Source organism: Stenella coeruleoalba, assembly GCF_951394435.1.
Source record: "Stenella coeruleoalba genome assembly, chromosome: 2".
Lineage (NCBI taxonomy): Eukaryota > Metazoa > Chordata > Mammalia > Artiodactyla > Delphinidae > Stenella > Stenella coeruleoalba.
In genome coordinates, this window is record NC_137147.1 from 78328190 (window position 1) to 78354794 (window position 26605).

The 26605-nt window shown below is 37.7% G+C and overlaps 1 protein-coding gene and 1 long non-coding RNA gene across 8 annotated transcripts in view; one reads left to right on the top strand and one right to left on the bottom strand.

The window, feature by feature from the left end:
- The window catches only part of LOC307182791, a 140912-nt gene that overhangs the window by 97357 nt on the left and 16950 nt on the right, over nucleotides 1-26605 (top strand). For both annotated transcript variants that reach the window (XR_013827260.1, XR_013827261.1), the window contains exon 3: nucleotides 6515-6825. This is a non-coding gene — a long non-coding RNA (uncharacterized lncRNA). The remainder of the gene's footprint in view (nucleotides 1-6514; nucleotides 6826-26605) is intronic.
- DPH6 (diphthamine biosynthesis 6) overlaps nucleotides 1-26605 on the bottom strand; it is a 443212-nt gene that overhangs the window by 9618 nt on the left and 406989 nt on the right. The window lies entirely within an intron of this gene.

Sequence of the window (26605 nt, forward strand, 5' to 3'; positions counted from 1 at the left end):
AAATACTCATTAGTGCTTGGCATCTTCCCAAGCAGACACAATCTAGGTGTCCACTGAGGCCTCATTGTGCAGTTAAGAAGTTTAAAAAAACCTTCTGTACATCAGCTAGGGACAATTAAGGGATGGATAAAACTACTCCAGGGTAAGAAGGCTGGAATTACTGGAAACACACACACATAGAATATCAGCTGTCAACTAGACAAATTATCTCTGTCTTTAAGATCAGTTAGATATTTAAGGAGAGAAAGACTAAAGATCCCTGTGCTTAATCATCATTACCCTCCTTTAAGAAACTGCAACATGCCTTACTCTGGTAGTATTCAGTCATATTAAAACAAAATCACATCTAGGTATGTGGTAGAAAAAATAATCTGGAAACCTGTCATCACAACATAATTATTCCTATAATTTACCCAACAAGAAAACTAAGTGCTGGTATTACTAAGAGGTCATAATAGTGTAAGTTTACTCTGAAATCCACATTCATTAAAACTATTGAAACATGTTTTATGGCTAAACATCCACTGCCACATCCAAAACAGCTTCTAGAAAATACTAGAGAGCAACTACTTGCATGCAGGTCAGACGTACAAAAGTATTTTCCCAAGTGTTTCCTGCCCTCCCTCCCTTTCTCCCATCCCTCCCTCCCTCCCTCCCTCCCTCCATCCATCCTTTCACCCAGCAAGCATTTATTAACTACTATCTGCCAGGCACTGGGCCAAGTGCTGGGGCTACAACAGTGAGTAAGACAGACGAGGCTTAGGTATACATGAAGTTACAGGCTAGCACATAAGGCAAAAGGTTTTATAAAATCTCTGTTGCTTTCAGTATTAAAATAACTCTATTTGAGAAATCTTCATGCAAGACCAGTACTTCAAAAATTTTTGAAGACCAAACTTCAAAATTCACTCATGTTACCTATTCTTCACCCTCTGGTAGGGAAATGGGAAGAAAAGCTTTTCATGGCAAAATTTCTCTTATTTTAAAGAGACATTTATCTTTCTACTTTGGCTGATACAGTAGAATCTACCAGAAAGTGGTAGGAACAAGTGTTAAACATAAACTCTTTCTCAAAAGGATGCTGTGTTATCTAGCCACGAGGAGTGTATGAAAGAATAGGCAAAAGGAAAGAATATATCCTAAACATGGAACATGAAAACCTCCTTGAGTTTGCCACAATGTACTCTCCCAGCTTTCTAACTCAAAGACACCATTCTATCAGTACTTAACACAGATCTTTAAATCCCAGAGCTAATAATGCTTCCCAGCTACAGCTGGATGCATCTGACAAGCAGCATGTAGTAGGAAACCTCACAGGGGATAAGGTTCCTAACAGTCAACTAAGAGTTCAAATCCCCTAAGAGGTGCCCCTGGTGTGCAGAGCACTTAACCCTTCGACCAGTACCAACATGACTATTCACAAATTATTGATGTCCCTAAATCCCTGGCAGATTGCAGACAGTTCTTGTATCCAGTGAAGCGCAAGCATATGGCCACTAATGGGATGGATTAAAAAAAACACACATACACATTCATTCTTTGCTACATGAATATAAAGCCACTGAAATGCTAGAAGGTGATTGAACTGGATGGAACACTGTTAAATACATGCTTAGCCTCATGTTATGGATCATTTCCATTGACATCTATCTGCATCCTTGGTACCGTTTAATTAAAGCTGTCTGGAACAAGTCTGCCCTCTAAATGATCGGCAGAGCAATGAAAAGGTGAAACACGAGGAGGCTTGAGGCCTTTTTTGTAAAGCATTCAAATGACTGTCTCTGTGGTTAAGGACAGCAGCAGGGAAGAAATTCGTTTTCAAAATTAGCTAGCCATTAGGCTTTTCTGTAAGAGAAGGCAAGGCTCCTTCTGATGTTATCTTAGAACACCAGAAACCAAGTCAGGTATACCAGACCTTAAAAACTCAAACTGAGCCATATTCTGGTCCAAAATAGATATCCTTTTTTTTTTTTTTTTTTGGTTCTAAAGCAGTAAATATAACAGCAAACTTTCTTGTTTGTAGTTACTTTGCAAAATATAACCCCCAAATGGAACAATGTTGCCTAAAATAGTCCCTTTCTTCAGATAGTTTTGCAACTAGATGGCAGGAACACCATCTATTTAATTTGGTTTTACAGCATATAGAATACTAGCATGGCAAGTATAGCTTCAAACAAGATATTTCTTGAATAACCTTCATGTTTCCAGCACTGTTAAGGTTCTGGGGAAACAGTAAACAAAATATGGATCCAGGGCGTAAGAAATGTGGAACATACTTAAAAGATTGAATCTTAAATTAGCTAATTATACCTACTTCTTTTCTATAGTACTTTCTCTCCCCTTTATTATGATTTCATTTAAAGAGTTATAAATTATATTTGTTCTTCAATACCAGAATTAGTTATACTTTATAAAAGTGTCCAAAGGACTGTGACATGTTTAAAATTTTCATTCATTGGCTTCTCCACGCAAATCTATCTGTCCTGATGTGGGCTTATCGTCTTCATTTAATATTTATTTGGTATCTACTTCATAGATGACACTGAATTATACCCTGCATCCTCCTTCCCCCACCCCCACCCTCAAATGACTTTGTCTCTCTCTGTCTGTTATAACATGTTCGTCCAGGCTGGCAAAAGGTAACAGTAGCACTAAACAGAAAAGCGCTCCTAAATTCACTTAGGATGATGTAGGAGTGCAGATCATCCTAGCCCTGATGCCCTGATAACAGGAATTAGTCAGACCTAGAAGATATTATATTGAAGCAAATAGGTCATAAGTTAAAGCCTATTAAGTAGGACAACACTTATTGAGTGACACTGTGCTGGGAACTCTGGGGAACAGGAAACAAGCACAGGCATCCTCAACAAACTCAAAAATTGGGAAGATGTACACACTGAAAGTCACAAGGAATGATGGTGTCAGATAAGCAAAAACTGGAGACTGTAGGGCAGGCAAAAGCGCCTAGCTGAATCCAGTTGTCCAGCTGTCCTCATTGAAGGCACCAGACATGTGAATGAAGCTGCCTTGAGCCCTCCAGACAAGCCAGCTACCAGATAAATTCCAATGAGTAACTCTTGTTAATGCCACATGGAGCAGAACAATTGCTCAGCAGAATCTTGCCCAAATATCTGATTCACAGAATCAAGAAATATAAAACAGTGATGGTTGTTGTTTTAAGTCACTAAGTTTTGGAGTATTCTGTTATGTGGCAATATATAACTAGAATGGAGGCTGTGCCATAAAATGCATGTGTCATGGGCTTCCCTGGTGGTGCAGTGGTTAAGAATCCGCCTGCCAATGCAGGGGACATGGGTTCAAGCCCTGGTCCAGGAAGATCCCACATGTTGCAGAGCAACTAAGCCCGTACGCCACAACTACTGAGCCTACGTTCTAGAGCCCGCGAGCCACAACTACTGAGCCCACATGCCACAACTACTGAAGCCCACGCGCCTAGAGCCTGTGCTCTGCAACAAGAGAAGCCACTGCAATGAGAAGCCTGCGCACCGCAATGAAGAGTAGCCCTTGCTCTCCGCAACTAGAGAAAGCCCGCCTGCAGCAACGCAGCCAAAAAAAGTCCCAAAGCAGCCAAAAAAAATAAAATAAATAAATTAAAAAAAAAATGAATGTGTCATGATAAGCCCCCAACTTAGAGTTATAGTAGTAGGAACTGAAGAGAGGCACATGTTTTGGGGAAAAGATCCTAAGTTTTCCTTTGTGTTTATAACAGGTTGACAAATTTTTTCTGTAAAGGACTTTGTGGGCTGTATGATCTCTGTTACTCAACTGTGTCATTGTAGGGCAAAAAAAGCCATAGACAATATGTAAATGAATTTGGGTAGCTGAGTTTCAAGAAAACTTTATTTACAAAAACAGGCTGCTGGCCAAAGTTGGCCATAGGTCATAGATTGCTTTCCCCTGGTTTATAATGTTTGAGATACTGAGGAAAATTTAACCGGAAATATGCTATATGTAGATGATACACAGGAATGGGGCTTTGTGACAAGTCAGGGCTGGAGATATGGATTAGAGAATAGATAAATATTTTTGAAGAGAGCCTAGGATACTACTGTTGTATCTTCTTAAGGATGCTTTTACTTTGTTATATCTTTTAAATGATATTAGTTAGGATAGTTGGTAAACACATTAGTGGGCTGAGGCATTACTTGAATCTTTAAGTGGTACCACTGAACCAGGGAATTTATAATCTGGAGACATCAGAGGACAAAATCAAATAGATTTTCAGATATATTAATAGCGGTCCTGGGTCCACTGTCAATGGTTTTCAAATTTGTGAAATTTCAACCCAATGTATTTTATGAGTAAATTGGACTATTCTAGAACCATTTCTTCTAAGTGTGGCCAATATCATTCTAATTTTTATCACATTCATGATTTATTTGAACAGTATGAGTTTGGCAATACTTCTTGCTCATATTTGAAAAGCATCTATAACATTAATGTCCCAAGTATTTATATCCCAAACTATCTAGAAAAGTCAATGGTTATTTTCCATAATTTATGATATATTGAAGGCATTTTATCATGCTATTTACTGTTATGTCATGGGAAAAGAGTGTGACCTTTGAAGAAATAAAACAAGCAGTTTTTTAGTTCTCCTGCATATCTGCTAAGTTTATGGATATTTATTTTAGGCTTTATAAAAATTCTATCAGGCAGCTAAACAGTTGAGACTCACACAGCATGTAAATTCTATTAAACAAGGGCTCTTTACCCTTTCACCTATTGCCCTACGTGTGCTTGGTACAGTGGTGCAACTATTCAGAACAAATACCAATAGTCTGCTTAAAATCCTTAATATAAGGAATGCAGGCTTGCTAGAGGGTTCTGGTGAATATTCAAAGGGGTTTTTATCCACTTAAGGCAAAGAATGGTTTGAACAGTTCTGTTTTTGGCCACAAAAAGAGCACCCTGGTTAAGAGGTGAAGGCTTCTTGTGGTTCCTGCATTTGATAAAGTACAGACCTTGCTGCCTTCCCTCATAGACCTGTGACCTCAAGCTCTGGCCTTTAGACTTTTTTCCTCCTCGAGAGAGAAATGATTAGTAAGGTCCTTCTATTAGATATGTTAGCAGTTTGTGCTAAAAAGAGGATTTTAATAATATTGAATTGCAAAGAACTATGAGGCAAGGCTTTACTCTAGATACTAAGACAAACCCAGCTTAAGTTGGTACCATAGCTCCTACGAAGGGCCATCTGTTTAGCTCTAATAGTATTTTCTTTTTTTTTTTTTTCACCTTTGTAGCTTGGTTTCAAACCCTGTCTGGGACACCTGCTCAATGTGAAATGAGATTGGTGGGTCTCAGTCCATTTGTGGCTGGCTGAAATTTTCCATCTTCTTTTCCAGAAAAATGGTCCATAAGGAAATGAAGTGAAAAGAGTTAGATGTCACACGTGCATTCACGTGTAGGTGTACTGGAGGCCTAGATAATCTTCCTGTGTGAAAAGTACAATATAAATTCAGCACTGGTTCATTGGTTCATCCACTTTGCCTCTCAGCAGCTCTCCAACACCTGAGGTCTCCTGTCTCCTAAAGATGATGCAACTTTAGGGACATCTTTTTACTATTCTAAGCCACTGCATAATTTGAGCTGAGATTGTAACGTTGCTTGAAATTGGCTGTGATTTGCTGCTTCATTTAAACAGGGATGGTGTATGAAAGTGGTACAGAGGTACATGTTATGAGCTTTTTTACATTATGTGAATAGATCTAAAGTCTCCATAAACAACAATGAAAGAATTTTCATAGTTTATGAGTAAACAGATTCGATGCCTTCAGACCATACATTACTCAAGAGAGAAAGTAGAACACCGTAAGTTATTATAACCCAAGGCAATATTGCCTTAAGGTGGTATGAATTTTGATTTCAAAAGTCAGTAGGGTCTTTTCCATATAAATTTAAAGCCACCAAAAATTTCACTGAACTTACTAAATACACAATTAGTTTCTTGTTACAGATAATTTCTATTGATTCAAATCTGGTTAGTCAGCATGGATTAATCAGAATCGTCAGGGATTGATATCTGGGTGGCTCAAGGGATCAGTTCCTGGGCTACAAGCCTTTCACCCCCAGGTCACTGTTTCTAATACTTAGAGGAGTTTTGAGAGGCCTGTTTGACAGTTGGTGTAAAACAAACCAGTACTTTGAACTAAGTCCTTCACATAGACTCATTGTCTCTTACATTCAAAGACACTATCAAGCTTGTCTGAGGGTATATGTAAGGTGAAAAATTATTGCATTATCAGCAGTGCTAGTTATTATTCATAGATATGTTAATATTTATAGTCTCCTATGGTAAACAACAATGGTTGCTATCTTCAAGGCCTGCTGTATCCAGTTATTGAATATTTATCTCTGTATGACATTTTCCTGCAAATGAAACCAGCTGATCCCTGATTGGTTGCCTCAAACTATTATATATTCTTTCCTTTGGAGAAATGTTTCTTTTCTAAAGATTGTATGTGTGAATTTCCTTCCTTTGTTTGCTTTTCAGGTCTTTTCTAAAGTTCAGGTTAGGGGCTTCCCTGGTGGCGCAGTGGTTAAGAATCTGTCTGCCAATGCAGGGGACACGGGTTCGAGCCCTGGTCTGGGAAGATCCCACATGCCATGGAGCAACTAAGCCCGTGCGCCACAACTACTGAGCCTGCGCTCTAGAGCCTGCGAGCCACAACTAATGCGCCTGTATGCCACAACTAGTGAAGCCCACGGACCTAGAGCCCGTGCTCCGCAACAAGAGAAGCCACCGCAATGAGAAGCCCGCGCACTGCAACGAAGACCCAACACAGCCCAAAATACAAAAAACAAGTAAGTAAATTTATTAAAATAAATAAAGTGCAGGTTATAATGTTCTTATCTTTTCTCATTAAGTAAAAACTCCAGGTCCTCCAGACAGATGGCTTCTCTGAAGAAATATTGTTCCTAGCAGTTCTTGGTTTAGATGATTATCCTTCACTCACTCAGTCGTTAGGAGGCTGTTAATCTCAACCTGGGCATCCATAGTGATCTCCTGGGTAGTGCATAGGCCCTGATCTTTGGCTACTTGAGCTCATCACACTAGGCCAAAGATCCGAAGGTGCTCTTTCCTTCAGACCTCAATGTGGCTGAAGCTCCTAATAGCCTTCTTTATTCAAGGTGAGTTAGGTAACCTTGTTTTCTAGATCTTTCTAGCGGTAGTACCATAGATTTTGTTGCCAGGGGCCAAACACCCTGTTTCTTTCCTGGCTTGGTTGAAAAATTAATAGAGTTTTATTACAAAGATATTAGCCATTCTTATTTAGAAGAGAAAGAAAGAACCCTGGTTACTCAGGACAAAAGAAAAGAGATTTTAGCTATCCTGGATTATTTATGAAGTTTTGTTGCTTTTCCTTACTAAGGTATTTTCAATTTCTGGCTTTCCTATGACACTATACATCGAGGAAGCTAAACATAGTGACTGGTACCTATACTGACTGCTGTACTGTGAATTCAAGTTCATGGTTTTTAATAATATAAAGAATAGGAAGTATCTAGTGCTTTCTGAAGTATTCTCAGAGGGAGCTCGTGGTAACCTTTGGATGTTGTGGAGGAAACAGCATGGTTCTCTACCCCTGGGTCATGTATATACAATGAAGCCAGCTTGGTAGAATGTCTCAATAAAAGAGATCATGTGTTGGAGGGGGTCAAGGGAATTACCAGTTATCCATGTGTCTATGGCTACTTAACTTCAAGTCTCATTGCTGTGGAATTGGAAGTGAAGATGTAGGAGGTTCTAATTAAACCAAGCAATGTACCTTCAGGGATTCTAGATGTCAGGGAGGTAGCCAATTCCAGATTGCTGACAAAAATTGCTCCAAATTGATCTGAGTCCTCCTGGCTCATAGAGCTGTAGGTGTGGAAGGAAGAAGGAAGATCCTCTGATTTCAAGGAAATGAATGGAGTTGACCTAGTTAAGTGTTTTTCCTTCCTAATGTAGGGAAGGGGAAGCAGACAGTTACTTTCATAAAACTTCTCAATTGAGGATGGAACTATTCTGGATTCTCCCTTAGAGAATCTACTGTTCTCCTGGAGATAGGCTGTCAATAAGTTCAGTAAAAGCATTGCATTCCTTGGGCTTTATTTTCTTCCCAGTCCTCCCATAATACTTTATATACATTTCAATTACAACATCAAACTGAACTACAACTGTTTACCTGGTTTTCCTTCTTAATGGATAATGAGGACAGTAACTGTATGTTATTCATCTTTATATCCTCAGATCAAGGATAGACTGGCACATTACCTGTACTCAACAAATGTATGACAAGGGAGTGAATAGGAGAAACCAGAGAGAAACACTGGGTCTTCCACACTTTTCTTTTTTAATTAATTAATTTATTTATTGGCTGCGTTGGGTCTTCGTTGCTGCGCGTGGGCTTTCTTTAGTTGTGGCGAGCGGGGGCTCCTGTTTGTTGCGGTGTGTGGGCTTCTCATTGCGGTCTTGTTGCCGAGCATGGGCTCTAGGTGTGTGGGCTTCAGCAGTTGTGGCGCACGGGCTTAGTTGCTCTGTGGCATATGGGATCTTCCTGGACCAGGGCTCGAACCCGTGTCCCCTGCATTGGCAGGCGGATTCTTAACCACTGTGCCACCAGGGAAGCCCCACACTTCTTTTTAACCCTACTCTTTCCTTTTGGTGATGATGCCTTAGACATTGAATCATTCCACATTAATATAGTATAGTTGGTAAGCATGTGTATGCCATGTGCTTAAGTTGAATTGCAATTCTGACACTTTTTAGCTATGTGATTTTGAGCAAGACTTAAATGTCTGTAGAATCAGAATAATACTTATTTCATAGGGATGTTGTGCAGATTAAATAAGTTAATGTATAGGGTCTGGCACATAGAAATTACCCTATGATTACCATCACCATCAAAGTGAGACTATGGCCAGTTTGTTATTGTTGAGTCTAGATGAGAGAGAAAACATCTGTAGTAGCAGGTAAGAGGGCCAGAATTATTGTTGTGGACAAGACTAAAGGATCTATTAACCCATCGTTACCGTGCATCCTCTGTATGATTTGATTTACCAGGTGGAAGTACGAGACTTCCTTATTCTAATTTCCTTTAGAGAAATAAATATGATTATTTAGTCAAGGGGATCCCTTTTATCTTCCAGGTGGCCAAGAGGTATCTGTTTGTGTCTGTGTGTGTGAGAGGGAGGGTAGGTATGGGTGTGGGTGGCTGATTTGAGCTGTTTCAATATCCAGCAATCGTGGAGGCAGAGAGAGAATGGAGTGTGGGAGTGCAAAAGTATGGAATGCCAACATTCTGACCAAGCCAGAGAATGCTCCAAGATTCCTAGGTGGGGCCTCGAAATTCAAGGGAAAGAAGGCACCTTATGGACAGAAAGCTCTGGAAGAAGTCTGGCATTAGAAGGGAAGACCTATTAGAGGAATGGAGGAACATTGGAGAAGAGAAAACACCTTAGCCTAGTACCTTTTGTACACAGCAGCAGAATAGTATAGTATGCTAGAAAGTAGTAGTACTGAGTGACTGTAAAATCAATATAAAATTTAAAAAAAATTCTGGAAAGACATGACAATCTCTTGGGTCTATATTGCTCTGGAGAAATGTAGTCATTTCATATTTAGATTTCTTTCAGTTAGCATCTTTTACTTAACCTTAAGTCTCTCTATATTATCTTTTTTTTCCTTACTTTATTTGCACTCACAACTCTGCTAAAATAAATTGGTACCTGGAACTATATAGGTGTTGTTTGTCTTTCACCATGGCCAGTTCTAAATAAGCAACAAATGAAAAAAACCCCTATGTACCCAGACCTTGATTTGAAAGATATCTTGAAGATGTACAATATGCTAAACTAGGGAAAATCTTGGGAATAATCAGCACAATACATTTTTCTCTCCATTATAATCAGTTTTTCAGCCTCTATGTCAATAAAACTTTTTCTCCTTTTTCACAATGGTTTACAACTTAAATAATTTAATACAACAGTTGTTATATTTTTATTGCAAGCTTATAAAACTGGAACCATAAATCTTTTCTATGCAATATATTACCAAAAAGTGACACTGGAGAAGGGGAACTGATGATTACTAAAACTGTAATTCAATCTTCAGGTTCTCAAGATGTCATAAAAATGGCTTCTGCTTTACTTGTGTATGGCAGATACTATCAGGATGCCCCAAATGAACTCTCTCTGGGTGTTCAGTCTCTCCTTTGGCATTATTTTATATACAATAAAAATAAAAATGGGACTTCACAATGCAAGTGCAACTGTGATCCAAGCCCAGTAGTTCTTTTGTCAAATAGGATTTTCTTTTATGAGTTTCATTTTGGAATTAATTTTGATATCAATGCCTGTCAGGCTGTGGAAATTGAGCTGAACCAAGTGAGTCTATTCCTATTTGAGCTGACATGTAGGAAATGGTAATTAGAAAAAATGCAGAGTCTGTACTGTGCTATAGAAAATTAAACTCATCATGCCACATATTGTCAATCTGGTTAAAAGTATAGGTGTGATAAATAGAAACATTCTATAAATGCCTAATCTTTCATATATTTAAAAATTTACCACTTTCACCCTGCCATATTAGTTGTCAGGAAATAATTTTCTAGTTCTAATTGCTGCTATGATCTAAAAGGTCTGTAAATTAATAACAGATTTCTGTAGTATTTACTATCAATGTTCCACAAAACTTAGGACTCTAGCATGGAAGGAAATGTATTCCTTTTAGAAAAAGATGACGGTTAGTTACTTGTACATTCTTGCCAGTTGTTGTCATTCAGCAACTGAGAGTTGAATGAAAGTACGTCTGTACTCCCTTCAGTGTAAGACCAAGAAACATCAAATTCTCCAAACCTCTTAATATGTCCAACATTCAGTTAATTTACAGACTATGGTGTGAATGAAATTGATGAACTTTTGCCTGTTAAAAATGATACTTTGCCTCTGCATTAAGGCACTACAGCAATACTTTACGAAATTCTTTTGAAATCACAGGATGAGAATAAATTAAGTGGAAGAATTGAACTTTCATAGTATGGCTGCTGAGGGATCAACACATACAGTTGAAAAGTGAAATTTCCATTGATTCCCCAGCCTGAGAGAGTGCAGGCAGCACCGTGTGAGTTTCTGCATTTTGTCTCTCAGTGAATGCAATGCTGACCCATTCCATGAGGGGTGAAAGGTCACAGACGCTGTGTGAGTGGTGTTTCATTTTCACCACAACTGAGGGTGCTAATCGTGTAACATTAGGGTGAGTTACGGTGATTATAGCAGGCTGAACATGGAGAGATTAAACAATAACAACAGCACAACCACAGCTGTGTTGGTAGTGATGAAAAGATGGTGCTTTCATGGCCCCATGCCAATGGGTTTGATTGGGATTCTGGAAACCTCTGGTGAAAGACACCTTACCCTCTCCAGGCTAGCTTTTCCCTAAACCACCTCTATAATAAGCAGAGTCACAATAACCCATTTTAACAGTTTTTAGTAATGGAAAGGGCTCAAAACATTCTCCTCCACAATGCTGAGGTCTCATTAGTCTACAGAGTAAACATGCATTCCAGAGTCACTGCTTTCTAGCAAGTTTTCACTTTTTACAGCTGTTAGCTTCTGCACCCTACATGGATTTTTTTTCTTAAAAAAATTTTTTTTGGAGTATAGTTGATTTACAATGTTGTGTATCCACTTAAATTTTTTTTTAATTTAATTTTATTTTCTATTGGCATATAATTGATTTACAATGTTGTATTCTTTTTTTGAGGTTTTTTAAAAAAATTTTATTGGGGTATAGTTTATTTACGATGCTGTATTAGTTGCAGGTGTACAGCAAAGTGAATCTGTTATACATATACATATACCCACTCTTTTTTAGATTCTTTTCCCATATAGGTCATTACAGAGTTTTGAGTAGAGTTCCCTGTGCTATACAGTAGGTCCTTATTAGTTATCTATTTTATATGTAGTGGTGTGTATATGTCAATCCCAATCTCCAGATTTATCCCTCCCACCCCCTTTCCCCCCAGGTAACCATAAGTTTGTTTTCTACATCTGTGACTCTATTTCTGTTTTATGAATAAGTTCATTTGTGCCATTTTTTTAGATTCCACATGTAAGTGATATCATATGATATTTGTCTTTCTCTGTCTGACTTACTTCACTCAGTATGACAATCTCTAGGTCCATCCATGTTGCTGCAAATGGCATTATTTTGTTCTTTTTTATGGCTGAGTAATGTTCCATTGTATATATGTACCACATCTTTATCCATTCCTCTGTTGATGGACATTTAGGTTGCTTCCATGTCCTGGCTATTGTAAATAGTGCTGCAATGAACATTGGGTGCACCCTACATGGATTTTTAATTTTTGTGGTCTCATTTTTCTCTTCTTCATATGTATCCCCTGTACTGGATTCCATTTTCCCTAGGAAATTTTGAGGAATAATAAAGAAGAGGCTATTCCTGGGTGTTTTTAAATTTAAGAAAAATTGCTTGCATGTTTTAACATTTAAAAAGTCTTTGCATGTTTTAAAATTTTAAACGTTTAACACTGGATATAGAATGAAGTAAAGAGCAGCTAACTTCTGTAGTTTGTCCCTGATGCTTGGATAGTCTGCTTTTCACATACTAGGGCAGAAAAAGCTCAATAGTGTGTCCATTTCCACCAGGTTGAAATGCTCTGCATTACGAGTTGTTTTCTTGAACCAAGAGAAGCAGAGCTGTCTAGAAGCCAGGAATTGGGAAATTGAGTCACCATCAGTTCCAAAGTTTACCTTTAGGGTTGACTTTTGATTTTAGGGAACACTTATTAACTTAGTTCTTCAAATATACAAATGAAGATGTAGTTTGTTTTTAAAAATTATATATATGTATATATCTATGTAGGCTTCAACCATATTTATAAACTAAAGGTAGCACATTGAATTTTACCAGGAAGTCCAAAAGTAGTCCTGGTTTACAAAGTACATGAAGTGGTACAGGTATTCTGTGCAAATAACGTTATAAAGCAATAGTCTCATATGTTCCAACTAAGGCATCTGGATCGTTTTTAAAGATTTTTTTTCTTCTTAAAATATGATGTAATGATCCAATATGGAGGAAATGAAGGTGGCAAAATCTACAACAAAATCTGAATCATGAAGAAAAAGTTCAGAACTCTTTGGCACAGTTCAATAGACGCAGCATCAAGTGCTTTTTAAAATACTATGTTGTCAAGCCCAGCTACTATGAAGTTGGAATGATTCCAAAGTACAGCCTAGGTGTACAAGATTTATCTTGTATAGCAGTAGCCCACCTATTCTGGCTGGTTTGATGTTAGCTTGTTGAAGCAGTTCTGGGTTAAAAAGTGCTGGAGCAGAAAGTTCATGTTAAACTTGCAGCTGATATGAAAATATTTATATTGTAAAGTATAAGGCTAATTATATATAATTATATAAATATATAGGCTAATTAAATGCATAGGTCTTTGATTCCTGATCCACAAGAGATAATGATAATACTAACCATAACCATAATAATAACCGAAACTAACATTATTTACTATATGTAGGCATTGTATTATGTGCATTGCATTCACTGTCTCATTTATTCCTAACAACATTCAGAGGTTGTCTTTTGTTATTACCTCTATTTTACAGTTGAATAAATTGAGGCTTACAGAAGTTAAATACCCAGGCTTTCTGAACTGGGTGAAAATTTGGGCTCTACCGAATTTCAGAAACATTCTGGGATAACAAATTGAATTATCCTGCTCTTCTGTGATTATTGGCTCTTAGCAGTGCCACAACTTTAGGAATCAATATAGTGCATGAGTTCTATAAATATGCCTCTTAATAAGTTAATAAAACAGAGATATTCTCATTGCCTCCCCATCAAAGTTTCAGGGAAAAAATGAGAATATTAAATGCAGTAGGATAGAAAAGATGTGCTCCATTTGCTCTGCAATGATAATCTTTTACAAAAGAGGATTTTTATTAATTCTTTGCCTTCTGGGGATATTATAATTTTCTAGAATATAGGAACTGCCTTAAGCACAGTAATTTGCTGAGCTAGACTGAATCTCAAACTGTTTCAAATGAGCTGATAAACAACTGCATAATTAGCCATTATTAGATCAAGTCTGTATGTTACTGATATCCAGATGAACAAACCAATGGATAGGCAAATTGTAGATATAGTTTTAAAAACTAATAGCCTGTGGTATATTTTTACATGCTTTGTAACTTGTCCTTTAAAGAATTAAAAACCACATTTCATTTGCCTCTTTTTAAAAAAAGAAATTTAGATTATTCTATCAAATAAATCCTTAGAGACTTAATCATTAAACACGTACTTCCACATATGAATAATGAAGGATTTGTGTGTTGAATGCAGCTCATGCTTTAAAAATGAATAGGTGGTGGGATTTTTCTTTTCAATTAAAACTTGCCTCAAATCTATTGCTTGCATGGGTAATGCTCTTTCATCCCCCTTTTGAGTTCTGGTTCAATTTCAGAGTACAAAATACATTTGGCCCTGATTATGAAAATAACAGGTTTTGCATGCTCAAACCAGAAAAGGAAAATACAGTTTTTATGATTAAACACACACACCTTATTCAAATGGCTAACATCCAGTCCAAAATGTATCCATGTTACAGTTAAGCCTCTCTTTCCTCTCATTTTTCATTTTTCGAGAACTTGACACTGGATCATAAAATGTTGCTCTGGGCTGGAATTCGTCATGCAGGGTTACAGCCTAGGAGTAAGTAAGGCTTTTTTTTTTTTCCCCAATATTAAAATCAGCTCAGCAGTTTTGAGGCTCAAATAAAAAGAAAATGCAGAAAGCAAAACTTTCTAAGCTGGTTTAATTAGACATAATTGTAGCTTATGTTGTGAACTCAGGGGACACAAAGCAAAACAGGTAAATGTGTTAAATCACCTTTGAACAGAAAGAACTGCAGCAACTCTCCTGAAGACCTCTAAAACTAGAGAGTTGCTATTTTGTCTTAAATGGTTTAGGTGTCTTCCTGTTTGGGGGGCAGAACAGAATTTCTTGAGGTTATTTGCAAATCAATGATTCTGTGATTATTTCTATCAGTATTTCATATGCCAGTAATAAACTGTAAGCTGCCAGTTTGAAACTGCAACAGGCATAAGGCCATGTGTGAGCCTAGTTGGAGGATGGATTTGTTGTTAAATTAAAAAAAAGCATTTTGACCTTTGAGGATTTTAACAGCCTCCAAAATTTCTATGCCTTTCTTATGCTTCCTATTATCAGTGATCCTCAATTTTATGCCAACAAATAGCCTTAGGTAAAATTTTATTGTTGTTGGGTTCAAGTTCTGTTCTTATTACAATGATTATTTATCCATATTCTGATATATATATATATATATATATATATATTTTAGTTTCAGCCTTGGATTCCTATTAATGTTCTTATATTTACATTTCTTCAACTAGTCCTTTCATTTTGTAAATTGGCATGTATTTTATTTGTGTATTTACATGGTTCTAGAAATAGAACATTTATATCCTTAAAGTCATAAGGCCACCTGAACTACAAATCCAATGAGGAGTGCCACTTTCTCTTTCTAAAGGTGTGTCAGCTGAACTCAAGTCACAATGAGAAAATAAGTCTTTTGGTTCATAAAGTATCAGCATAATTGCTTTGGTGTTTTCAAAGGCATTAGAAAAGTTTTCAACTATTTTAGAATGTTCTGACTTTGTCAGGAACATTTTGCTATTGAGTATTTGATAGGAAATCTTGTCTGTATATTTTATAACTTTTTGTACTTAACTAACTCATAAAAATGACATGAGTATTCTCCTAAGTCCGAGATACCTCATTAGGATTTTATTAATGAGCCTTTTAAAGACACTCTCTCCCTAAAAAGGAAATTATATTTTGTTCAGAATAAACGGAGCTACACACTTATAGATCTGAGTTGATTTAAGGTTCTAAAGCAAAGAAAATTAAGCAGATTTCAAATTTGGAGTAATATACTATCACAGCCCCAGAATAAGAATATTACATCTAATTTGATTATACTATCACAACATGTAATGCTACACATATTTCCAGGGTGAAGTAAATATTATCCCAGAAATCTGGTTCATTACTGGGCTGCAGTGTAATGCATAACTAAAATAGGTTAGGGAAAAAGTTTCACTAAAATTTATTTTAATTCCTTGCTTTTCCTGTATATTTCATCACTGACATTATTGTATTAAAACAAACCACAGTATTGCTATTAATGAGAGACACAAAACAGCCTGTCTGACATTTGATTCCTATACAAACTTTGAGGTCAAAAACTATTTTTTGCAAATGTATTAACTTTAATGGATATTGAATACTTGAGCTAGGCTTTTGATCTGAAAGGATTCTGAAAAGCCTTTATGATGGGTAATATGTGTATTGTTACATTAAAACACTCAGGAAACCAACTGAAAATATTGGGTTGGCCAAAAAATTTGTTCGGGTTTTTCTGTAACATCTTATGGAAAAACCCGAACAAACTTTTTGGCCAACCCAAATACAACTGACAGTGCTATAATCAAAGAAGGAGAAAAGATCCCTAACCATTTAAGTAATTTATTTCCTTAAAAATGTGGACAGAAAACATTGCAAAATAAACTCTCAAAAGTTAACAGACCACGATCATAACTGTCATTTATTTCTGACTTGTATGAGGAAATAAGTAAAAATTACATGCAAAAGAAAATGTGAACCTAAATTCTGATGAGCAAGTTTCACAGTAGATAATTTTCCAACTTTTGGGTTTCTGCCATCAAAATAGAGTTAATTAGAATCAGAGGCCATGAATCATCAAGAAAAATCAATGGACAGCTTCCAGAGAGAGACAGAGAAAAACACATACGGCTATAGACATCTGGTCTAGAAACAATGGAATGTGTGCAAGATGTTTGCACCAGCAAATAAGGGCTATTAAAGGGTGGATGTGATTTTTGTTTTAATTAGTTTACTAAAATCAGTAGTGGGGATAATTATTGTTTAAATTTAAGCTTTGCTACCATTATACTAACTTCATTAGTTCTATTAAAATATTTCTGTTGAAGCATGGAGGTTCCTCAAAAAATTAAACATACAATTACCATTGATCCAGCAATTCCACTTCTGGGTATACACACTAAAGAATGGAAAGCAGAGACTCAAACAGCTATTTGTACACCAATGTTCATTGCAGCATTATGCATAATAACCAAAGGTGAAAACAACTCAAATATTCATCAGTGGATGAATGAATAAACAGAATGTGATATATACATACAATTAAATATTATTTAGCCTTGAAAAGGAATGAAATCTGATACATGCTACGGTATGGATGAAACTTGAAGATATTATGCTAAGTGAAATAAGCCACACACATAAAGGAGAGAAATTGTATAATTTCACTTATAAGAGGTACCTAGAATGGTTAAATTCAGAGAGACAGAAGGTAGGGTAGTGGTTACCAGGGAGCTGGAGGGAGGGAGGAATGGGGAATTATTGTTTAATGAAATCAGAATTTCAGTTTGGGTTGATGAAAAAGTTTTGAAGATGGATAGGGTGATGATCGCCCAGCAATAGGAAAGCACTTAATGCCACTGAACTGTACATTTAAAAATGGTAAAATGGTAAAATGGCAAATTTTATTTTACCAAAACAAAAAATAAGAAAAAAAATATTCACTAACAACAAAAGATCAGAAAGAGAAATTAAAGAAACAATCCCATTTGCCATCACATCAAAAAGAATAAAATACTTAGGAATAAACCTACCTAAGGAGGCAAAAGACCTGTAGTCTGAAAACTATAAGATGCTGATGAAAGAAATCGAAGATGACACAAACAGATGGAAAGATGTATCATGTTCTTGGATTGGAAGAATCAATACTGTCAAAGTGACTATACAGCCCAAGGCAATCTACAGATTCAGTGCAATCCCTGTCAAATTACCAATGGCATTTTTCACAGAACTAGAACAAAAAATTTCAAGTTGATATGGAAAGACAGAAGACCCCAAATAGCTAAAGCAATCCTGAGAAAGAAAAATGGAGCTGGAGGAATTGGGGTCCCTGACTTCAGACTATACTACAAAGCTACAGTCATCAAAACAGTATGGTACTGGCCAAAGACAGATTTATAGATCAATGGAACAGGATAGAAAGTCCACAAATAAACCCATGCACTTATGGTCAATTAATTTATGACAATGGAGGCAAGAATATACAATGGAGGAAAGACAGTTTCTTCAATAAGTGGTGCTGGGAAAACTGGACAGCTACATGAAAAAGAATGAAACTAGAACATTCTCTAACACCATACACAAAAATAAACTCAAAATGGGTTAAAGACCTAAATGTAAGACTGGATACTATAAACTCTTAGAGGAAAACATAGGCAGAACACTCTGACATAAATCTCAGCAATATCTTTTTTTGATTCATCTCCTAGAGTAATAAAAATAAAAACACAAATAAACAAATGGGACCTAATTAAACTCAAAAGCTTTTGCACAGCAAAGGAAACCATAAACAAAATGAAAAGACAACCCACAGAATGGGAGAAAATGTTTGCAAATGATGTGACTGACAGGGGTTAATCTCCAAACTTTAAACAGCTCATGCAGCTCAACATAAAAGAAACAAGCACGCAACCAAAAAATGGGCAGAAGATCTAAATAGACATTTCTCCAAAGAAGACATACAGATCTTCTGTATGAAATGTCTATTTAGATCTTCCAAGAGGCACATGAAAAGATACTCAGCATTGCTAATTATTAGGGAAATGCAAATCAAAACTACAATGAGATATCACCTCACACCAGTCAGAATGGCCATCATCAAAAAGTCTATAAACAATAAATGCTGGAGAGGATGTGGAGAAAAGGGAACGCTCCTACACTGTTGTTGGGAATGTAAATTGGTACAGCCACTGGAAAACAGTATTCAGGTTCCTTAAAAAACTAAAAATAGAGCCACCACATGATCCAGCAATCCCACTCCTGGGCATATATCTGGAGAAAACCATAGTTCGAAGGATACATGCACCCCAATGTTCATTGCAGCACTGTTTCCAATAACCAAGACATGGAAGCAACCTAAATGTCCATCAACAGATGAATGGATAAAGAAGATGTGGTACATATATACAATGGAATATTACTCAGCCATTAACAAGAATGAAATAATACCATTTGCAGCAACATGGATGGACCTGGAGATTATCATACTAAGTGAAGTAAGACAGAGAAAGATATCATACGATATCACTAATATGCAGAATATAAAAATAATGATACAAATGAACTTATTTACAAATCAGAAGCAGACTCACAGACTTGGAAAACAAACTTATAGTTGCCAAAGGGGAAAGGTGTGGGGGAGGGATAAATTGGGAGTTTGGGGTTGGCATATACACACTACTATATTTAAAATAGACAACCAACAAAGACCCACTGTTTAGCACAGGGAACTCTGCTTAATATTCTGTAATAACCTAAATGGGAAAAAAATTTGAAAAAGAATACATTTATATGTATAACTGAATCACTTTGCTGTACACCTGAAACTAACAGAACATTGTTAATCAACTATACTCCAATATAAAATAAATATTTAAAAATTCACATTGAATAACAAAAATTATGTCATATTCAAGCATCTTACACAGTGCGGTAGACCCCTGACATTTACAAAGATATTTGGGGACCTTTGTGAATCCCCAATTTTATATATTATGGGAATGTTTGTTCTGACTTCTGGCTTTCTCCCTAGTTACTTTTGCATTGATAGTTCTTTCTGGTACATAGCCTCCTAACACCGAGGAAACAAATTCAACTTTCATTGACCTTTCTTCCCCATGGTGTGCAACTATTGCATTGGTTGGGAGATGAATTGGTTTCTCCCTAAAGTAATTTTCTTTTGTTCTTTGTAGAAGGTTTTGTGAATTCTTTCATATTACACATCTGATCCAGAAACATTATTTCCCCAAATTACTTTGCTTCCTTTTTATTTCTGTCAACAGCCTTAGCAGTTAGTCTTCTTTTTTGAGTCATTTTCTTCATAAATCTTCATGACAGTTACTGTTGAAAATAAGTAAAAAACAAAGCTGAACAGTAATGAGGTGCTAGATGGTGAGATGAATACTGGACAATCAGGTAGGTCCATTCACTGGTTAAGTGATGCATCTTAAAAGTATCTGTGGGATGAGGGGAAGATGGCGGAAGAGTAAGATGCAGAGATCACCTTCCTCCCCACAGATACACCAGAAATACATCTACATGTGGAACAACTCCTACAGAACACCTACTGAACGCTGGCAGAAGACCTCAGACCTCCCAAAAGGGAAGAAACTCCCCACGTACCTGGTTAGGGCAAAAGAAAAAAAGAATAAACAGAGACAAAAGAATAGGGATGGGACCTACACCAGTGGGAGGGAGCTGTGAAGGAGGAAAGGTTTCCACACACTAGGAAGCCCCTTCGCCGGAGACTGTGGGTGGCGGAGGGGAGAGAGCTTCGCAGCCACGGAGGAGAGCGCAGCAACAGGGGTGCGGAGGGCAAAGCAGCGAGATTCCCGCACAGAGGATCAGGGCCGACCGGCACTCACCAGCCCGAGAGGCTTGTCTGCTCACCCGCCGGGGTGGGTGGGGCTGGGAGTTGAGGCCCGGGCTTCGGTCAGAGCGCCGGGAGAGGATTGGGGTTGGCGGTGTGAACACAGCCAGAAGGGGTTAGAGCACCACGGCTAGCCGGGAGGGAGTCCGGAAAAAAGTCTGGACCTGCTGAAGAGGCAAGAGACTTTTTCTTCCCTCTTTGTTTCCTGGTGTGCGAGGAGAGGGAATTAGGAGCGCCGCTTGAAGGACCTCCAGAGACGGGCGTGAGCCGCAGCTAAAAGTGCGGACCCCAGAGACGGGCATGAGACGCTAAGGCTGCTGCTGCCGCCAGCAAGAAGCCTGTGTGCGAGCACAGGTCACTATCCACACACCCCTTCCGGGGAGGCTGTGCAGCCCGCCACTGCCAGGGTCCCAGGATCCAGGGACAACTTCCCCGGGAGAACGCACGGTGAGCCTCAGGCTGGTGCAACGTCACGCCGGGCTCTGCCACTGCAGGCTCGCCCCACTCCGTGCCCCTCCCTCCCCCCGGCCTGAGTGAGCCAGAGCCCCCGAGTCAGCAGCTCCTTTAACCCCGTCCTGTCTGAGCGAGAAACAGACACCCTCTGGCGACCTACATGCAGAGGCGGGGCCAAATCCAAAGCCGAGCCCCTGGGAGCTGTGAGAACAAAGAAGAGAAAGGGAAGTCTCTCCCAAGCAGCCTCAGAAGCAGCGGATTAAAGCTCCACAATCAACTTGATGTGCCTGCACCTGTGGAATACATGAATAGACAACGAATCATCCCAAATTGAGGCAGTGGACTTTGAGAGCAAGATTTATGATTTTTTCCCCTTTTCCTCTTTTTGTGAGTGTGTATGTGTATGCTTCTGTGTGAGATTTTGTCTGTATAGCTTTGCTTCCACCATTTGTCCTAAGGTTCTATCCGTCCGTTATTTTTTTTAAATTTTTTTCTTAATAAATATTTTAAATTTAATAACTATTATATTTTATTTTACTTTATCTTCTTTCTTTCTTTCTTTTTTCCTTCCTTCCCTCCCTCCTTCCTCCCACCATCCCTCCCTCCCTCCCTCCTTTCTTTCTTTCCTACTTTCATTCTTTTCTTTCTTTCTTTCTTCCTTCCTTCCTTCTTTCCTTCCTTCCTATCTTTCTTTCTTTCTTCCTACTTCTACTAATTCTTTCTCTCTACTTTTTCTCCCTTTTATCCTAAGCCGTGTGGATGAAAGTCTCTTGGTGCTACAGCCAGGAGTCAGCGCTGTGCCTCTGAGGTGGGAGAGCCAACTTCAGGACACTGGTCGACAAGAGACCTCCCAGCTCCACATAATATCAAACAGCGAAAATCTCCCAGAGATCTCCATCTCAATGCCGCCACCCAGCTTCACTCAACGACCAGCAAGCTACAGTGCTGGACATCGTATGCCGAACAACTAGCATTACAGGAACACAACCCCACCCATTAACAGAGAGGCTGCCTAAAATCATAATAAATCTGCAGACACCCCAAAACACACCACCAGACGTGGACCTGCCCACCAGAGAGACAAGATCCAGCCTCATCCACCAGAACACAGGCACTAGTCCCCTCCACCAGGAAGCCTACACAACCCACTGAACCAAACTTAACCACTGGAGACAGACCCCAAAAACAACAGGAACTAGGAACCTGCAGCCTGCAAAAAGGACACCCCAAACACAGTAAGATAAGCAAAATGAGAAGACAGAAAAACACACTGCAGATGAAGGAACAAGATGAAAATCCACCAGACATAACAAATGAAGAGGAAATAGGCAGTCTACCTGAAAAAGAATTCAGAATAATGATGGTAAAGATGATCCAAACGCTTGGAAATAGAATAGACAAAATGCAAGAAATATTTAACAAGGACCTAGAAGAACTAAAGATGAAACAAGCAATGATGAACAACACAATAAATGAAATTAAAAATACTCTAGATGGGATCAATAGCAGAATAACTGAGGCAGAAGAACGGATAAGTGACCTGGAAGATAAAATAGTGGAAATAACTGCTGCAGAGCAGAATAAAGAAAAAAGAATGAAAAGAACTGAGGACAGTCTCAGAGACCTCTGGGACAACATTAAATGCACCAACATTCGAATTATAGGGGTTCCAGAAGAAGAAGAGAAAAAGAAAGGGACTGAGAAAATACTTGAAGAGATTATAGTTGAAAACTTCCCTAATATGGCAAAGGAAATAGTTAATCAAATCCAGGAAGCACAGAGAGTCCCATACAGAATAAATCCAAGGAGAAATACGCCAAGACACATATTAATCAAACTTTCAAAAATTAAATACAAAGAAAGCATATTAAAAGCAGCAAGGGAAAAACAACAAATAACACACAAGGGAATCCCCATAAGGTTAACAGCTGATCTTTCAGCAGAAACTCTTCAAGCCAGAAGGAAGTGGCAGGACATATTTAAAGTGATGAAGGAGAAAAACTTGCAACCAAGATTACTCTACCCAGCAAGGATCTCATTCAGATTTGATGGAGAAATTAAAACCTTTACAGACAAGCAAAAGCTGAGAGAGTTCAGCACCACCAAACCAGCTTTACAACGATTGCTAAAGGAACTTCTCTAGGCAAGAAACACAAGAGAAGGAAAAGACCTACAATAACGAAACCAAAACAATTTAGAAAATGGGAATAGGAAGATACATATCGATAATTACCTTAAATGTAAATGGACTAAATGCTCCCACCAAAGACACAGACTGGCTGAATGGATACAAAAACAAGACTCATATATATGCTGTCTACAAGAGACCCACTTCAGACCTAGAGACACTTACAGACTGAAAGTAAGGGGATGGAAAAAGATATTCCATGCAAATGGAAACCAAAAGAAAGTTGGAGTAGCAATTCTCATATCAGACAAAATAGACTTTAAGATAAAGACTATTAGAAGAGACAAAGGACACTACATAATGATCAAGGGATCGATCCAAGAAGAAGACATAACAATTGTAAATATATATGCACCCAACATAGGAGCACCTCAATATGTAAGGCAAATACTAACAGCCATAAAAGGGGAAATCCACAGTCACACATTCATAGTAGGGGACTTTAACACCCCACTTTCACCAATGGACAGATCATCCAAAATGAAAATAAATAAGGAAACACAAGCTTTAAATGATACATTAAACAAGATGGACTTAATTGATATTGATAGGACATTCCATCCAAAAACAACAGAATACACATTTTTCTCAAGTGCTCATGGAACATTCTCCAGCATAGATTATATCTTCGGTCACAAATCAAGCATTGGTAAATTTAAGAAAATTGAAATTGTATCAAGTATCCTTTCTGACCACAACGCTATGAAACTAGATATCAATTACAGGAAAAGATCTGTAAAAAATACAAACACATGGAGGCTAAACAATATACTACTTAATAACGAAATGATAACTGAAGAAATCAAAGAGGAAATCAAAAAATATCTAGAAACAAATGAAAATGGAGACACAATGACCCAAAACCTATGCGATGCAGCAAAAGCAGTTCTAAGAGAGAAGTTTATAGCAATACAAGCCCACCTTAAGAAACAGGAAACATCTCGAATAAACAACCTAACCTTGCACCTAAAGCAATTAGAGAAAGAAGAACAAAAAAACCCCCAAAGTTAGCAGAAGGAAAGAAATCATAAAAATCAGATCAGAAATAAATGAAAAAGAAATGAAGGAAACGATAGCAAAGATGAATAAAACTAAAAGTTGGTTCTTTGAGAAGATAAACAAAATAGATAAACCATTAGCCAGACTCATCAAGAAAAAAAGGGAGAAGACTCAAATCAATAGAATTAGAAATGAAAAAGGAGAAGTAACAACTGACACTGCAGAAATACAAAAGATCATGAGAGATGACTACAATCAACTCTATGCCAATAAAATGGATAACCTGGAAGAAATGGACAAATTCTTAGAAATGCACAACCTGCCAAGACTGAATCAGGAAGAAATAGAAAATATGAACAGACGAATCACAAGCACTGAAATTGAAACTGTGATTAAAAATCTTCCAACAAACAAAAGCCCAGGACCAGATGGCTTCTCAGGCGAATTCTATCAAACATTTAGAGAAGAGCTAACACCTGTCTTTCTCAAACTCTTCCAAAATATAGCAGAGGGAGGAACACTCCCAAATTCATTCTGTGAGGCCACCATCACCTTGATACCAAAACCAGAGAAGGATGTCACAAAGAAGGAAAAGTATAGGCCAATATCACTGAGGAATATAGTTGCAAAAATCCTCAACAAAATACTAGCAAACAGAATCCAACAGCACATTAAAAGGATCATACAGCATGCTGCAGTGGGGTTTATTCCAGGAACGCAAGGATTCTTCAATATACGCAAATCAATCAATGTGATACACCATAATAACAAATTGAAGGAAAAAAACCATATGATCATCTCAATAGATGCAGAGAAAGCTTTTGACAAAATTCAACACCCATTTATGATAAAAACCCTGCAGAAAGTAGGCATAGAGGGAACTTTCCTCAACATAATAAAGGCCATATATGACAAGCCCACAGCCAACATCATCCTCAATGGTGAAAAACTGAAAGCATTTCCATGAAGATCAGGAACAAGACAAGGTTGCCCACTCTCACCACTCTTATTCAACATAGTTGTGGAAGTTTGAGCCACAGCAATCAGAGAAGAAAAGGAAATAAAAGGAATCCAAATCGGAAAAGAAGAAGTAAAGTTGTCACTGTTTGCAGATGACATGATACTATACATAGAGAATCCTAAAGATGCTACCAGAAAACTACTAGAGCTAATCAATGAATTTGGTAAAGTTGCAGGATACAAAATTAATGCACAGAAATCTATGGCATTCCTAAACACTAATGATGAAAAATCTGAAAGTGCAATCAAGAAAACACTCCCATTTACCATTGCAACAAAAAGAATAAAATATCTAGGAATAAACCTACCTTGGAGACAAAAGACCTGTATGCAGAAAAGTATAAGACACTGATGAAAGAAATTAAAGATGATACAAATAGATGGAGAGATATACCATGTTCTTGGATTGGAAGAATCAACACTGTGAAAATGACTCTACTACCCAAAGCAATCTACAGATTCAATGCAATCCCTCTCAAACTACCACTGGCATTTTTCACAGAAGTAGAACAAAAAACTTCACAATTTGTATGGAAACACAAAAGACCCCAAATAGCCAAAGCAATCTTGAGAATGAAAAACGGAGCTGGAGCAATCAGGCTCCCTGACTTCAGACTATACTACAAAGCTACAGTAATCAAGACAGTATGGTACTGGCACAAAAACAGAAATAGAGATCAATGGAACAGGATAGAAAGCCCAGAGATAAACCCACACATATATGGTCACCTTATCTTTGATAAAGGAGGCAGGAATGTACAGTGGAGAAAGGACAGCCTCTTCAATAAGTGGTGCTGGGAAAACTGGACAGGTACATGTAAAAGTATGAGATTAGATCACTCCCTAACACCATACACAAAAAGTAGCTCAAAATGGATTAAAGACCTAACTGTAAGGCCAGAAACTATCAAAATGACATAAACTATCATTTTGATAGTTTATGTCATAGGCAGAACACTCTATGACATAAATCACAGCAAGATCCTTTTTGACCCACCTCTTAGAAAACTGGAAATAAAATAATGGAATAAAATAAAATAATGGAATAAAAATGGAAATAAAAACAAAAATAAACAATTGGGACCTAATGAAACTTCAAAGCTTTTGCACAGCAAAGGAAACCATAAACAAGACCAAAAGACAACCCACAGAATGGGAGAAAATATTTGCAAATGAAGCAACTGACAAAGGATTAATTTACAAAATTTACAAGCAGCTCATGCATCTCAATAACAAAAAAACAGACAACCCAATCCAAAAATGGGCAGAAGACCTAAATAGACATTTCTCCAAAGAAGATATACAGACTGCCAACAAACACATGAAAGAATGTTCAACA